Genomic DNA, 15,951 nt, shown 5'->3' on the forward strand with positions numbered 1-15,951 from the left:
AATTGTCATCGCTTATTTCTGTTCTCTATAAATAGATTAGGCACAATGACTTCAATCCATTGCATAGGTGTTCCACATCTACTGTGTACAAGGCATGGTGACATGGCTGGTGGCAAGGCAATAGGGCACATAAGAGTGAAATAGATCAGTGGTTGCCTCAGGGGGGATTATACACTAGTCTAGAAGGCTGGTGAGTAAATGGAGTCATCTTAAACATAACCAGAAAATGGGGAAAATAGTCCTTCAAATGGTTGGAACACCATCTGCCTGTATTCCTTTAATCTGAGCTGCAAACTTTAGAAATTGGTATTCATGGGGTGATCCTCAGAGCTCTTTGATCATACCAAGCAAAACATGATATGAACTTTAATAAGTGAACTCTGGTTATTTGTGTGAAAATTAAGGATGCTATCTTATATTTAACTATTATAATTTTCATAATTTTCTTGGGCTATATTAAGTCTATTATTATTTTTAGTGCAATAGCTTTCTAAGAGTTTGCTTTTATCTTTCCTTCGCCTTGGGGGACCCAGTCAGCACTGTGATCTCCTCATTAGCTCTTTCTGCTTCTCAATCATTTCTTCCCATTTGTTGTCAAATTTTATTTTTTTAATTAATTTTTATTGGAGTATAGTTGATTTACAATGTTGGAAATTTCTTGACATTTAAATTTTCATCTTTCCTTTCCAAATTTTGTCTAGTAGAATGCTCCAGAGACCTGCATCAAAATAAAAGTAACAGCAAGCTCTATTAAAAAGCATCACTTAAATTATATGATCTTTCAAAGTTTCTGATTTCCCAAATTTTTTCAGAAGTTGCTATAAAAAAATCAGCTCAACAGGTGAAACAGTGAGTGCAAACTAATCTAACCTGGGAGTACTCAGGAAGACATTTTCATAACTCTGGCAACCTACTATTAAAGAAGCATTGCAAAAGGCAGGACAAGTGATCACACTTGAGTACATGACTGCTGCTGCTAAGTCGCTTCAGTTGTATCCGACTCTGTGGGACCCCATAGACGGCAGCCCACCAGGCTCTGCCGTCCCTGGGATTCTCCAGGCAAAAATACTGGAGTGAGTTGCCATTTCCTTCTCCAGTGCATGAAAGGGAAAAGTGAAAGTGAAATCACTCAGTCGTATCTGACTCTTAGCGACCCCATGGACTATAGCCTACTAGGCTCCTCCGTCCATGGGATTTTCCAGGCAAGAGTACTGGAGTGGGGTGCCATTGCCTTCTCCGACTACATGACTAGCATTTGTCATTCTAACATGCCTCATCTTCATGTTTCTTTCAGAGGACTGATAAAAGAAAAATAAATTTATTAGTAGAACTTACAACAAGCTGTTCTCTCCTTAGTATGGTAATAACTAGCTCAGAGCAATCAATAATCAATCAATAAGAGAAAAGGAGGAAATGATTCCTGGTATTCTATGAAGGGAATGAAATCATACACAAGGAAAACTATAAGCAGATTTTGCAATTTAGTAGACAGTCTGCTCAAACTTTCCATGGAAACATATGTTAAGCCCTGCTATTACCTGGCAGACAAAATGAACAATCTTTCCTGAGTCTCCCAGTCCATGGGGTCGCAAAAGAGTCGAACAGTACCCTGCAACTAAATAACAACAACAGCATAGACCTCAGGCTTGTCTTAGGTTCAATTTCAGTTCCAGGGATAGCTAAGTCTGACTCATTTATCACAAAGTGGGAATGGAAGAGAATTACAGAAATGTTTTTTGAAACACTGCTATTAATTAAGATGTAAAAAGAAGCCACTAAGACTTAATTTAATAGTCAGATTACCATATACCTTGATGAAGATCAGGAGGAGTACAAACCTGGATTTTCCTTAGCCAATGATAAAACTGCTGTTTCTTTTATTTAGACATGTGTCCTCACCCTCTCTATGTTTTATTTCAAGTGGACATATATTCACAAGTAACAGAAATGTAACTTTTAAAAAGCAATGCTATAATAAAGAAAAACTAAACTCAGGAAAATCTCTGATTGTACATGAATATGCCTGAATCAGTACAAGCTCTATAAGAGTAAACCCTGAATATGATCTATGCACCTTTCAGATATTCTACCATCTGATGCTTTCCCTCAATCCTTTGTTGTAGGGAAGGACAGCTGGCTACCCATTCCACTGCCTAGGATGAAAAATGAATCTGTTTACACCAAGAATTTCACAAAATGCAGTTTACATTGGATAATGTCAACAACAACAAAAAAGAAATTGGCAAGGGATAATTTTAAGATACCTACGGGGAACACTTTGCATGGGAAAGGAGTGCCTGAGACACGGGTCACTAATAATGAAAGTAATTAATGTGGCGTTTAAACTGCCGAGTATCACAACAAAGTAAAGCTGTAGACAGGTTCACGTTAGAAAGCTTTGGCACCAGTTAAGGATTAACTGTTTTCATTGTTGCTGTTTCTTAATTTTCTTCTTTTCTCCTTCATTGAAATAAGCTTTTCTGTTTGGTCTTTGTCCTAAGATGACTTTACACTTAATACACTTAAGTCAATCAAACTTCGTAGTTCTAAGACAATTTAACAATTAACTGTGGACCAATGTGCCTAAATGATCTGTTAACCACAGTAAACCTCCCAGTCAAAAATTCTCCTTGTGATTTGTTTATGCCAATCTATACATGTTAAAATAAAACCAAAAGTTTATAAACAGGAGAAATACATAGCTTGAAACTCTGTGAGTAATAAACTGAATGAGATTAGAACAACTACTGTTTTGCCACAATACAAAGAGAATCCAGTGAGGCAGAAAAACTGGTCTCATATGTGCAGAAGGTCCTAAGTGCGTCTACTGATGAAAGCACAGCTTCAAGAAGTCAGATCTGCCCTCAGCAGACACTAGGAGAGACGTTGGTTAAGGTTTGCTCCCGGAAGAATGAAACAGAGCATTGCTTTTCAGAATACCAAACTTACACATTTCTGGACAAATTGCCTTAGTTTTCTCATCAGCCATAGACAAACAGGATAAATAGGATCTTCTCGTATCTGCTGGACCCCTTAGAATTACCCAAACTGAGCCTAGAACAGGGCTCTCAAGATTTCCCAGCAGACCACCACCACCTGAGTACACATAAGAAGTCCAGCTTTGGGACCCCATCCATATTCACTATTGATAGATCAGATATTCTGAGGAAAGGGCCCAGAAATCTGTATTTCCGCAAGCACTCCAGGGGATTCTGCTGTTGAAGTTTGAGACCCACTGAACAAAGACTAGTTTATCATTCAAAAGCAAATCCAGATTGTAATAATGTGACCAGCTGAGTCAGGAGCTTCGTTGGGTGAGGCTTGGCTATCCCTCCAATAAATGTCCCCTGGCATTTACCTTGGCTACTAAGGATTCTATAATCTTTTGGTACAAGTGAAGATTTATACTGCGCCATTTCATTTGCTTTTGGTCCTAGGGAGCTGTTTAGGGTCTTCTGCTACTTATGAACTAAGAATAATTTAAAGCAGCTTAAAGGAAAATAAAAGTTTCCATGAATAATGGTGTCTGGCCAATCTAATTTTTTATATCTTTCTCTTAGGCAAAGAGCCTCAAAAATATTGTGTTATTACATTTACCTTAATTTGCATACACTGAACATTCTAAATAAACAACTTACGTATTTTTTTACCCCAAATCAAAGGCCAGGCCAATATTTTTGGCTTTAAAATTATTCTTCAGCCATAATAGAGTGATTCCATTTAGTTTTGTTTTACAGATATCACCCAAATAAACCAATAAGCTACATCATGAGCAACATTAAAAAGAGATTCTATGATTCCTGAATTACTTTTTCTCCAGAATATTTGCATAATCTTAAAACTCAAGAACTGCTTGAGGAAAACACTGTGTAAAAGGAGTTGTAGAATGCTCAACACATTTACAGGAGTGATTCAGAATCACAGCCATCTTCAGTATATCTCAGAATTTGGATGATAGACACAGTGCATCAAAACTGAATGTGCATGATGACTGAGGTGGGAAGCGTTATCCTAGGGCAGTGGTTCTCAAAGCATCGTCCTCAGATCAACAGCATCAGCATTTGCAGGGAAGTTGTTAAAAGTGCAAATTCTACATGCCAGACCTAGTGCATCAGGAACTCAGAGGACAGGGCCCAGCACTCAGGGATTCTGTGCTCGCTGAAGTTTGAGAATTACTTTGATGTTGTTGTTATTCAGTTTCTAAGTCATGTCTGACTCGTTGCGACCCCGTTGACTGCAGCACGCCAGGCTCCTCTGTCCTCCACCATCTCCCAGAGTCTGCTCAAACTCATGTCCATTGAGTCGGTGATCCCATCCAACCATCTCATCCTCTGCCGTCCCCTTCTCCTCCCACCTTCAATCTTTCCCAGCATCAGGCTCTTCCAATGAGTCAGTCCTTCGCATCAGGTGGCCAAAGTATTGGAGTTTCAGCTTCAACATCAGTCCTTCCAATGAACACCCAGGACTGAGCTCCTTTAGGATGGACTGGTTGGATCTCCTTGCAGTCCAAGGGACTCTCAAGAGTCTTCTCCTGCACCACAATTGAAAAACATCGATTTCTTCAGTGTTCGGCCTTCTTTAAGGTCCAACTCTTATATGCATACATGACTACTGGAAAAACCATAGCTTTGACTATATGGACCTTTGTCGGAATGGAATGTGATGTCTTTGCTTTTTAATATGCCATCTAGGTTTGTTGTATCTTTCCTTCTAAGGAACAAGCATCCTTTAATTTCATGGCTTCAGTCAGAGTCTGCAGTGATTTTGGAATGCAAGTAAATATAACCTATGTAGTCCTGTGAAATCTGTGTTTTCTAGGACATAATGTAACTTTCTTATGCATTATGATACCTTCTCTTAAAGCAAAATTCCTGCTTTATTCATTCACTCAGCTAGCATTGATTGACGACCCACTTGATGCCAAGGGAAGTGCTAGGCATCAAGATATGTTTATGAAGCAAACCACCTTTGTCCCTACCGACACTGAGCTTACGAACTGTACTGTCTGGGGGAGGAGAAAAACACAACCCTTCAAGCAGTTACTGCTAACTCTAAAGGAGGATTCTGAAGCATGTGAACAGGCAGTAGGATAAAGTAAAACAGGAGAGAACACTTACTGTAGATACATAATCTGTTCGTCTGTGGAGGTGACATTGGAAGGAAGGAACAGCAGTAGTGAAGTCCACCAACCAGGAAGGAGCCTGGGAATGGTTGGACCTGCAGGAGGTTGAGTGTGACTAAAGTCAAGCATGTGGGAGGACAGTGACACGCTGTGAATTTGAAGACTCTCGAAACAAGTTTTCATTCCGTTTAATGTGCAGTTGTTAACTGTGTAAGGCTTTATTACATAAGCAGCAATGGTAGATTTCCTTTGTTTTGTTAAAGGAGGCATGAGCCAGCAGAGAGATATGCATGGAGGAGAAAGAATCAGTTAAGAAGCTGCGGCAATAATGAGAGAGAGAGAGAAAGGAGGAGGATGATAATGGGGATGGTGGTTGCAGAGCTGGAGTGATGGCAGAGAAGAAAAGTGGCGGGAGTGAATTTGAATCCATTGATACCCTGTTTGAATAATACTGTGGTTGTACTAGAGTTTTCTAACTACCGCTATTCAAGGGAGATGCAGAGGCTTCTGTCCTGGTCTTCCCACCATATCATCACCTAGATGGCCTCAATTTACCGCTGCTGACAGCACAAATGAACAGGAACATGTGTGAATACTGCTTCTCCCAGATTCTCACTGGAATGCAGATATACCCATCATGATGAGGGTCTTGCAGTGCTTTAGTTAAAAGTTTAGCTGGTTTCTCCAAAGTCAGAGAGAATATAAATGAGAGATGTATCCTTTTTCATTTTACCAGTCAAAGAGGACCTCACCTCCAGGAATTTGGGTTAAATGTCCTATATGAATGTTCCCTAAGGCTTCCAAGATGTCCCAAATAGATATTCCTTCACTCGGAGTCCCCCATCCCTTCCGACTCCCTGCAGTCCGTTTCTTGCCCTCTAGTAGTCCCACTGACACACATCCTGATGCTTGAAGCAACAGGAATGGAGCGGAGCACCTAACGAGGGTCCCGTCCTCTGCAGGAGTGACGCTCAGGAAGAGGACCTAATGGCCTTTGTAGGGACACAGAAAGCTAATTGTGAGGCAATGTTAAAATGGATCCTTCCTTTACTCACCTTCAAATTTTTAGTAAAATCCAGTCACACCAAAGCCTTATGTCACTGACAGAATGGTTTCTCATGTTCAGCAAAATGAGGACTGGTCACGATGGCTTGTGTAGGGAGGAGAATGTAGTTGGCCATCCTGAGGTCACTGCAGCCGTCCCAGTCAAAGACCGTGGCGGCCACTTACAAAGTCTCCAGGGCCCCCTCACAGGCCGTCGTCAACGCAGAGCCGTGGGATCTCTCTGGATGACCACGTCTATTCCAAGTCCACCAGAAATCCAGAAATACACTACCTAGACGCAGAAAGTGGATTGAGGAATTGAGAGGGAGGAGGCAGAGAATGAGACAGAAAGCCCACGGTCCCGCCTCCAGACAATGCGTGCCACCGCCATAGCTGGGAAAATTCTGTTGGCTGATTCTTTAAACTCTCCAGGTATAGAAAGCACCATTTTTGTGTGTGTTTTCACCTAATATTTTTGCTTTCTTTTATCTCTGGGGCTTCCTGGATGGCACCAGTGGTAAAAGAATCCGCCTGCCCATCCAGGAGATGCAAGAGACGCAGGTTTGATCTCTGGGTGGGGAAGGTCCCCTAGAGTAGGAAATGGAAACCCACTTCAGTAGTCTTGCCTGGAAAATTCCACGGAGAGAGGAGCCTGAGGGTCTACAGTCCTAGGGATCATAAGGAGTCAGACACAGCTGAGCACGCACACACGCATACCTAGTTGATTTACAGAATTATATTAGTTTCAGGTATACACCATTTTTATAGACTATATTCCATTTAAAATTATTATAAAATATTATCTGTGTATACTGTGCTGTACACTATATCCTTGTTGTCTTTTTTAAGGTGGTGGTTTCCTTTGTTATGCAAACACTTTTAAGTTTAATTAGGTCCCATTTGTTTATTTGTGTTTTCATTTCTTTTGCTACCAGAGACAAATCCAAAAATATAGTGCTACAGTTTATGTGAAAGGGTATTCTGCCTGTGCTTTCTTCCAGGAGTTCTGTGGTTTCAGCTCTTATAGCTGGGTTTTAAATCCCTTTTCAATTTGTTTTTGTATGTGGTTTGAAAAAATGTTTTAATTTTATTTTCTTATGTATAGCTGCCTAGTTTTTCCAGCATGACTATTGAAGAGACTGTCTCTTCTCCATTATATATTCTTGCCTCCTGTGTCATAGATGAGCTGACCATAGATATGTGGGTTTACTTCTGGGATTTCTATTCTGTCCCGTTGATCTATATGTCTGTTTTTGTGCCAGTATCATACTCATTTAATTAGTGTATCTTGGTAGTAAAACTTGAAGTCAGGGAGCATGATACCAGAGCACCGTATTCCTTATTAGGAACTTTCTTCATTTTATGGTAAAGATGTTTATTTAATAATAAGTGCTATTTTTATTTGCAAAAAATACATGGCACAGCAGCCATGCTAGAAAGAGCAATTTCATTACTTTTCTCTGTTTTCCTCAGATTTTATGTGTATGTAAGTATACATATAAGGCTTTCCCAATGGCTCAGTGGTAAAGAATCTGCCTGCAAAGCAGGAGACATGGGTTCGATCCCTGGGTAAGGAAGATCCCCTAGAGAAGGAAATGGGAACTCACACCAGTATTCTTGCCTGGGAAATCCCATGGACAGAGGAGCCTGGTGGGCTAGAGTCCATGGGGTTGCAAAAGAGTCAGATACAACTAATCAACTAAACAGCAACAACAATGTATACATACACATCACATTATATATATATATATACACATATATATGTATATATATACACACACACACATGCATATACATGTATACATGTATATATACTCCCAAGAAAAACATGTACATTCTTTTCAATACCATGCTCAAACTTCCCAATTCAAACTTCATAATGTTTGCATGAAAACAGTCAGTGAATTTCAAGAATTATGTATAACTATTCACCCAAATTTGAGCAAGCTTGATAACACCATCAGTCATGATAACGTCTGGTGTTCTTGTGAACATTTAAAGTTATATTTTTTATATCTTGCTACAATAAATGTCTGCATTTGTGTTTTTAATTCCATTTGCCATTTATCTGTTGTTATATATATATATGTGTGTATATATATATATATATATGTATATATCAAACTTCATATAGCCAAAAGTATTTAAATTCAAAAATAAATATATACAACTTACTTATCCCGTCTTACTTGCTCTTCTCCCAATCATCTTCACATAGTAAATGGCACCACTGTCCACTCAATAGCTAAAATAAAAATATATGTGTTTTCCTCGAATCTCTCCTATTCTCCTTCTCTCCCCTTTATGTAGTCCATCATCAAGTGCTGAAATTCTGCATTTGAAAAGGTATCCTGACAGGACCCAGTTCTAGCCCCAGGCACTGCTGCCTTCCCCATGAAATGGCACAGTGACATTCTAACAGATGCCCTTTTTCTGATCTTGCTGGCCATGCTCGGCTCTTTATCCAGCAGCCAGGATACTGTTTATCCTCGCCGTCCCCCACATGGCCACTTTGAATAACAACCGAGTTTCTCTCTTCCTTTTAGAAACCCCCACATGATCCAGCCTCCACCTGTCCCTCTGCCCCGTGGCCTCACACTCACCACACTGCTCACCTCGTTCCCAATACACTTTGAAAATGAAGTGAAAGCGTTAGTCGCTCAGTCGTGGCCGACTCTTTGTGACCCCACGGACTGTAGCCCACCAGGCTCCTCTGTCTACAGAATTCTCCAGGCAAGAATACCGGAGTGGGTTGCCATTTCCTTCTCCAGGGGATCTTCCCGACCCAGGGATTGAACCCGGGTCTCCTGCATTGCAGACAGACTCTTTACCAACTGAGCCACCAGGCAAACTCAATACACTTTAGATGTGTGCTGTTCAAAATGCCAAGTCACATTTCAACTTCAGTTCAAATCCATTAAACTTAAATAAAATTAAAAACTCAGTTCCTCGTTTGCTCTAGTTACATTCTAAGTGCCTGGCAATCATGAGTGGTTAGTAGCTATTAACACCACACTGAAGAGCTCAGAGATTTCTGCAGTCACAGGCAGTTCCATCACACAGTGCTACTTCAGACAAGCTAGTATTCCCCCATGTTTCCTGATCTGCCAGCTGTGTTCCCACAACAAAGGTGTTATCCGTGCTCTTCCTTCTCCGTGCGTTGCACTATCCCAGTGTGTCCACGTTGTTCCTTCTCACCCATATCTCCGTGTCAATGTCATTGCTGTAGTCTGGATATCTGTCCCCTCGAATTTCACATATTGGAGCTGTAACCTCCGGTGTGCTAGTTTTGGAGGTGGAGGTTTAGGGATCTAATTAGTCCTGAGAGTGGAGCTGTCATGAAGGCGTCAGTGTTATACAAAGGCAGAGAGGTGACCTCTCCACCATGTGAGGATACACCATTTGCTCCATTTGCAAGCCAAGAAAAGGGTTCTCACCAGACGCCAAATCTGCTGGTAATTTGATCTTGGATTTTGCAACCTGCAAAACTGTGAGGAATATTTATTTGTTGTTTAAGCCATCCAGTTTATGATAATTTGTTATAGCAGCCCAAGCTGGCTAAGATAGTCATCTTCCCAGACCAGTTAGTCTACAATCACCACCCAGGCACTCCCTTTATATGACCGGATATAAATTTCCACATAGCATTTTTAACTTTCTCCTATTTTTCTTGATCATTTTTTGTTTGTTTTGTCTGCCTCCCCTGTGAGAATTTAGGCTTCATGGCGCTGAGACTTCATCTGTCTTTCGTTCACAGCTGTATCACTTACCTAGACTTGTATTTAGCAACTATCAAAAAAGACTTGTGGAAGGAAGGAAGTCAGTAGGGGAAAATGTTACTATTCATAGTATGTATCAATTCCAACATATTAATATTTAGAAGAAAACTTCTCAGAGAAAATAAAAAGCACCCAATATAAACATAATAATGAAATTAGTGAATTCATTGTGAACTAAATTTAAAGTCCAATGATCCTATCTAGCTCTGATTCTATCTTGGATATATCATTTTGCTTCTAAGAACTTCCATCTTGTTTAGAAAAGGAAGAATTAAGACTAGATCAAAAAAATTTCTTACAGTTCCAAAGTTTGTGTACTTATGAAGGTATTGAACTGAGGAGAAATGCTAAATTCTCTTAATATATTGAAAGTGCCTGTTCATGTAGTCTTTCTTATTATGTGACTGTTCTGTGAATATTTTACCTGTAGTTTAAATCATCATCATATTGTATGGTCTTGAGATGTCTAAGTGTTCATGAAGTAAAAATCTTAAAAGCAAATTTCATCATGCTATATCACAGAAGTTTTGCTATTAAGAAACTAAGGTAGTCATTAAGTCAGAATTTAGGCATATATTTACCTGAGGATATCAAATTAACCACAACCTGGTTGATTATTTAACAATTGATCAGATCAAATTAAAACAATTGACTCAAATTATTCTGCTGTAGGCATGTCAAGTCATATGCATATAGCAAAAAAAAAAAAAAAAAAAAAAAACAGGTGAAAATAACCCTGTTCTGATGAGAACTCCAGTTAGAAATATCTAAGTATGGACCACACTTATTTGTTCAAAGAGAACAGGTTTACATAGCTAGGCTTTTATATACTAGGTCTTCTTAGGAGACAGTCTACTTAAAAGAACTAAATTCTCCAAGGAACACATTTAGTAGGGCATCCGTGTCACAATACTCAAAGAATCCAACCTGAGGAGACTCCAGTAGTTGACTCACATGAAGCTTTTCTGAGGCACTTGTAAACCAGGGTTTACTCATAGTCCCGTTTGTATCTTCCCCAGGATCTACACATCACACTGAATACTCAATAAGCTACAAATATTTAAAAAATCAATATTTAAAAGGCAAATGAAGTAAAAGAGCATACAGTTGTTTTTTAGATGAAGCTATACAGCTTTGAGGAAACTTTTGGCCACTCATAAGGCTTCTCTTAATTTTTCATGTCCCCCTTAGGCACTCAAGAAAGAGGCTGAGACTATTTTCAGAAAGAAATGTGGGTGGCATCTTCCAGTGCAGTTTCTTCGAATGAGAACATAGTGATGAGGTAAGATTATCTTCATATCCAAACTGCTGAATAAGAACAAGCTCCAAAAACAGAGAAAGGCTCACACCGCCAAAGATAGCTTGTTACTAGAGCGTTGTAATACTTAAGATTTACTGCTTATTAAAATGCAAAAGGCCATTACTTCCTCCAGAACAAATTTTGTGAACAGAGATGAACCTAGGAAGCTTTTAGCCCATTTCCTGAATCATAAACAAAGAGCTCCATACACAGCAGCTCTATGAGATATGAAAGGGAGTGTATTATATGATCCTTATTGGATTACTCAAAGCCTCAGTGAAGCTCCTTTCAGAAGTGATATAAATCAAAGCTAACTGCTTCCACAGAAAAGCAATCAAGATTTTAAGAGAATATCTTTGTTTCTGAGGTTGAACAGTAAGATATAAATGCTTCTATTAGGACCTTTGCTTTGGAGCATACTTAAGTAATTATAAAAATTCAGCCTGGAAAAACACCTGGACAGACTCCCAAGGGAATTAAATCTTTTGGTTTCAAATTTTGGATACTTTCTAGAAGTATTCCCCAATCTACCTTATGAAAACACACACACACACACACACACACACACACACACACAGACACTTTCCTTGTATATAGCAAAGTAGTATATTAAATAGTATGAGTTGTAGATTTTTTCACATTTTATGTGCTTCTATAAAGAAGCAAAACCCTAAAAGAGCTTAGCATTTTGAAAAAATTAAACCAAAAGAAAATGATTTGGGGGGAATATTAGCGAAGATATTTTAAAATGTGAAATCATTTCTTCTCCAGAATCTCTTACATAATTCAAGATGGAATTCCACAGACTTACTGAGAGATATCTTTAAAATGAGATAAAACACTAGTGACTTCCTGGCTAAAAATAATTTCCTACAAGGTGTAAACATCATCAAGGCATCCATAAGAAGGCTTTCAATTTCCTGTCTATCGCTGCCTTGGGGTTAAATATTTAACAATATATTGTTAACAACAACAATATTGTTGTTAAAATATTTAACAATCCAGAGTTATCTGGATTTAAAAGCACATGCAAATCTTCTACTTATTTTTTAGCTGACTTTTGCCGCTTAAAATAGTAGCAATCATTTTCTAGAACTGCGAGTTCAAAGAACTAGCTTTTATTTGCCATTTATCTGAGAATTTGAGCACATCAAAATACCTTCCAAATTTTGTCTTTTTCCAGAAAATATATCTGAAAAATCAAATATGGGTCCTCCTATTAGGAAGTCTCCCAGAATGAATTATTGACTGGTACACTTTTGCCTATGACTTTGCTAGATTATGAAAAATGCAAAGTAACCACAAGCCATAGTTTATGGCATCCAGGAGCCTGTAGTTTAATAGAGTAAGATAACATATGAAAATATGAGGAGAATATAAGATAATAAATATGCGTTAAATCTTGGCAAGATTACAGGTGTCCTAAGAATTCAGAGACCTGAAAACTGGAATATCGACAGGATTTATCAGGTTTGGAAAATTTGTCAAGAAAGTGCATCATAGGTTGGACAGAGGGATTTACACTCGATGTGATAAATTGTTCAGGGTAGTTGTCGGTTTTTGAGCCAAGAGTGACAGATGAGACCGACAGTGGAAGAAAATTTACTAGGTATCAGTATGCAGGAAGTCTTAGATGATACAAGAGCCTGTGCTAACTAGAAGCTGAGCACCATACCTCAGGGACAATATGATAAAGACCTGAGCTATGAGGTAGGTTGTAGGAATAGAAAATTGGCATTTGGATGGAAAAAATGATCGATTTCCATAACTAAGTGGAAATAGTGGAGAGTGATTATTACTGAGAATATATATTACAAGAGTTAATAACCAGGTACTCATAAAACATAATAACCACTGTCCTAGTCTGTATTCTCTTGAAAGCACTCTCCTGAGGCAAGAGCCTGGATATAGTCATTTATTTGGGAGAAATTTCCAGGAGGGGAAAGTGAGGAAATGAGAGAGAGAGTCAGGGAAAGGAGAAAAGCTAGCAAAGAGAACTTTTTAATGGGCTAGTTAGCAAGGTGAATCAATACAAGGCTCAGTCCTGTTGGAGACTTTCAAAGACACCATAAGTAGCATAATTCTGAAGAGTTATCCTACCAAAAGCCAAGGAGGCTAGTGATTTACCCGCTGACTTGCGTACCATTGGTGGAGAGTCGCTCCCAGTGGCATCATCTGCCCCATGCTTCCATTCTTCAGAGTTGTACCTGCTGGTGGGTGGAACGGCCACTCTGCCTTGGAGAAAGCCCTGAGTGCAAAGCAGAGGGACGCAGCGGTGCAAACCTGAGGTGCAACACTAGCGATGGCTCCTTATAATGACAGCTGCCTTGAAATCAGGTGGGGACACAGAATGCCACATGGGAGCAGCCGCTGTACCCACACATGTCATCACACCCCTCAAACAAGCACGCCATACTGAAGGAACCCACAGAAAGAGATGAAACTTTGTAATTCACAACTCAGGTTCTGGATAACTCACAATTATACTATTTATTTGATAAATAATATTATAATAATATGTATAATTATTCATAATAATTCTGGATAATAACTCATAACTCAGCTTCTGAGTAATTCGTAACTCAGAGATCTTGGGGTAGGAAATTGCGGTGCTGCGCTGTGAAACTTTGAATAGGTACCTTCCTCTAACGTCCTCAGTTCTTACCTAACTTATGTCAATGTTACAAGAACTCAATGAGTTAATGCATGTAAAATAATTAGGTCAGTGCAAGAAAAGGTCTCCAAAATGTTGGGTCTTAGAAATACTTTTTAAATGGAGTCCTTAGGAAATGTGCACAAAAAATTTAAATTAGTAGCAGTTTTCAATACAGGACACACAAAATTGAAATCAGCATTTTGTTATGCATTTTTATTCTAGTGACAGGATTGTTGATGGCCCTAATGAAAGTTCTTAATAAAGCTCTGGAATAGTACTAGCGAAGAATGTGCTTAGTAGCTGAAAACCACCTCATCCAGTTAAAATCCTCGCTTTCATCAAATGATGGTAAAGAACACTCCACGGTCACTGCCGCCCGTCTCTGGTCTCTGACAAATGCTCTGATTTCTCTATGGAACTTTACAGGCAGTGCAACGGTGTTCTCCTGAGAGGGTGAGATGCATTCAGCATCAACCAGGGTCATGTTTACTCTGCAGCCACAAATACTCCTAAAGTAAGCTCTCTGATTTTCAGACTTGACAGAGAACTGCTGTCCATTCCTAGGATGGCAAATGCATGTAACCAGTTCCATGATACACTCCAACCTGCAGCAAATAGTACTAAAGGAACCAGTTTTAAAGCTAAAGATCAACTAAAAGCAATTTGCTCGCATGATCATGGTCAGGGTCCACCTCCTCCTTCATTCATTAAAAGTCTCGAAGCCAGTAAGTTCTGTGGAGGAACGACAACAGCTCAGCTGTAGGAATTCCAGAGAAATATTTACAGACACACAAAGGGAATGGCAACCCACTCCAGTATTCTTGCCTGGAGAATTCCATGGACAGAGAACATGGCAGGCTACAGTCCATGGGGTCGCAAAGAGTCTAACACATACACATGCAAAACAAATGCCCAGAACACAATCTTATAAAATATTAGGTCCAAAAATGACCTCTGTCACCCACACTTTTTGTTATAAAGGGAAGAAACAGAAACCCAAACATGTTAAATTATTTACCCCTCATCACACACGGATCCGGAACCAAAAAGACCACACAGACTTCTGTCCTCCAAAGCCTCCTGTTCGAGTTGAACCGTAAATTTCTGCAGGGTACTGATAACTGTGAAAAGTTAGATTGAGCAAGATTAACAGAATGGCAATCACATCAATAATAATGCCAATCACTGCTTCAAAAGTTTCAAGTAATGATTAAGTTCTAAACATTAAAGGTAAAAGCAGATATTTCATAGTTTCATCCTATAAGTACTCATCATGCTCCTGTTATGTCTGGCACTGTGAGATATAGCACTGGATAAGAAAGCTACAGTCTCTAAAATCTATTTTAATGATTTTATTTTTATAACTGTGTACTATTACAAGTCCATGTCCTTATGAATAAGAACAAGAACAGATAAAGCTCATCGGATTCCAGATTGATGCTCCAGTGTGCCTGCTACTTAGGCTTTTCCAGGCAAACCTACATAGTCACACAGTACAGAAAAATTGATAAAATAATCTTTACAACTTGGTCAACGTTTACAGTATGGACTATCCTAAATTTGTTTTATATTGGTTACATAAAGCTACACTAAGTCTAACAACATTTGAACTTATGGTCCTTTAGAGATATTTTTGACAAAAGTATTCATCAAGTTATTTTTAAGATTATTTCTGAACTTAAAACCCTGTACAAGTAGGAACATTTTTCTTTGACAAAATTAAAATATAAAATGAAAGGTACCTAACACTGGTTCTAAATATATGTAGTGTCAGGAGATTTTTACTTTCAAATCAATTATCCAAGTTTAAATGAGCTCTTTTTCATTAACTGGTCATTTTTCTATATTATATATGAAAGTTGTAGAAAGTTATTACAAGAATTTCCTTTCCTTTGGGGCAAGAAAATATTAGGAAATTCATTTATTAAAGAACTCAGAAAAAAAAAACTGTTAATTTTGACTTTTCTTACTGATTTCCTTTAAAATCGAAACAGTCTAGGAATCACTCATAATAAGAGAGGGAGTCCTGTTTTCCCTTGTTTTAAAATTA

General features: G+C 38.8%; 1 long non-coding RNA gene across 1 annotated transcript; it reads right to left on the minus strand.

The window, feature by feature from the left end:
- Positions 1–599: 599 nt before the first annotated feature.
- LOC145511730 (uncharacterized) lies at positions 600–15,026 on the minus strand. Its single transcript, XR_014058112.1, has 4 exons — positions 14,920–15,026; positions 13,389–13,493; positions 1,539–1,615; positions 600–718 (listed from the first exon to the last, which is right to left on the minus strand). It is a non-coding gene; the product is annotated as an uncharacterized LOC145511730 (long non-coding RNA).
- Between the last annotated feature and the right edge of the window lie 925 nt (positions 15,027–15,951).

Source organism: Giraffa tippelskirchi, chromosome 6 (assembly GCF_054371585.1).
Source record: "Giraffa tippelskirchi isolate mGirTip1 chromosome 6, T2T-mGirTip1v1.2.pri, whole genome shotgun sequence".
In the NCBI taxonomy this organism is placed as follows: Eukaryota; Metazoa; Chordata; class Mammalia; order Artiodactyla; family Giraffidae; genus Giraffa; species Giraffa tippelskirchi.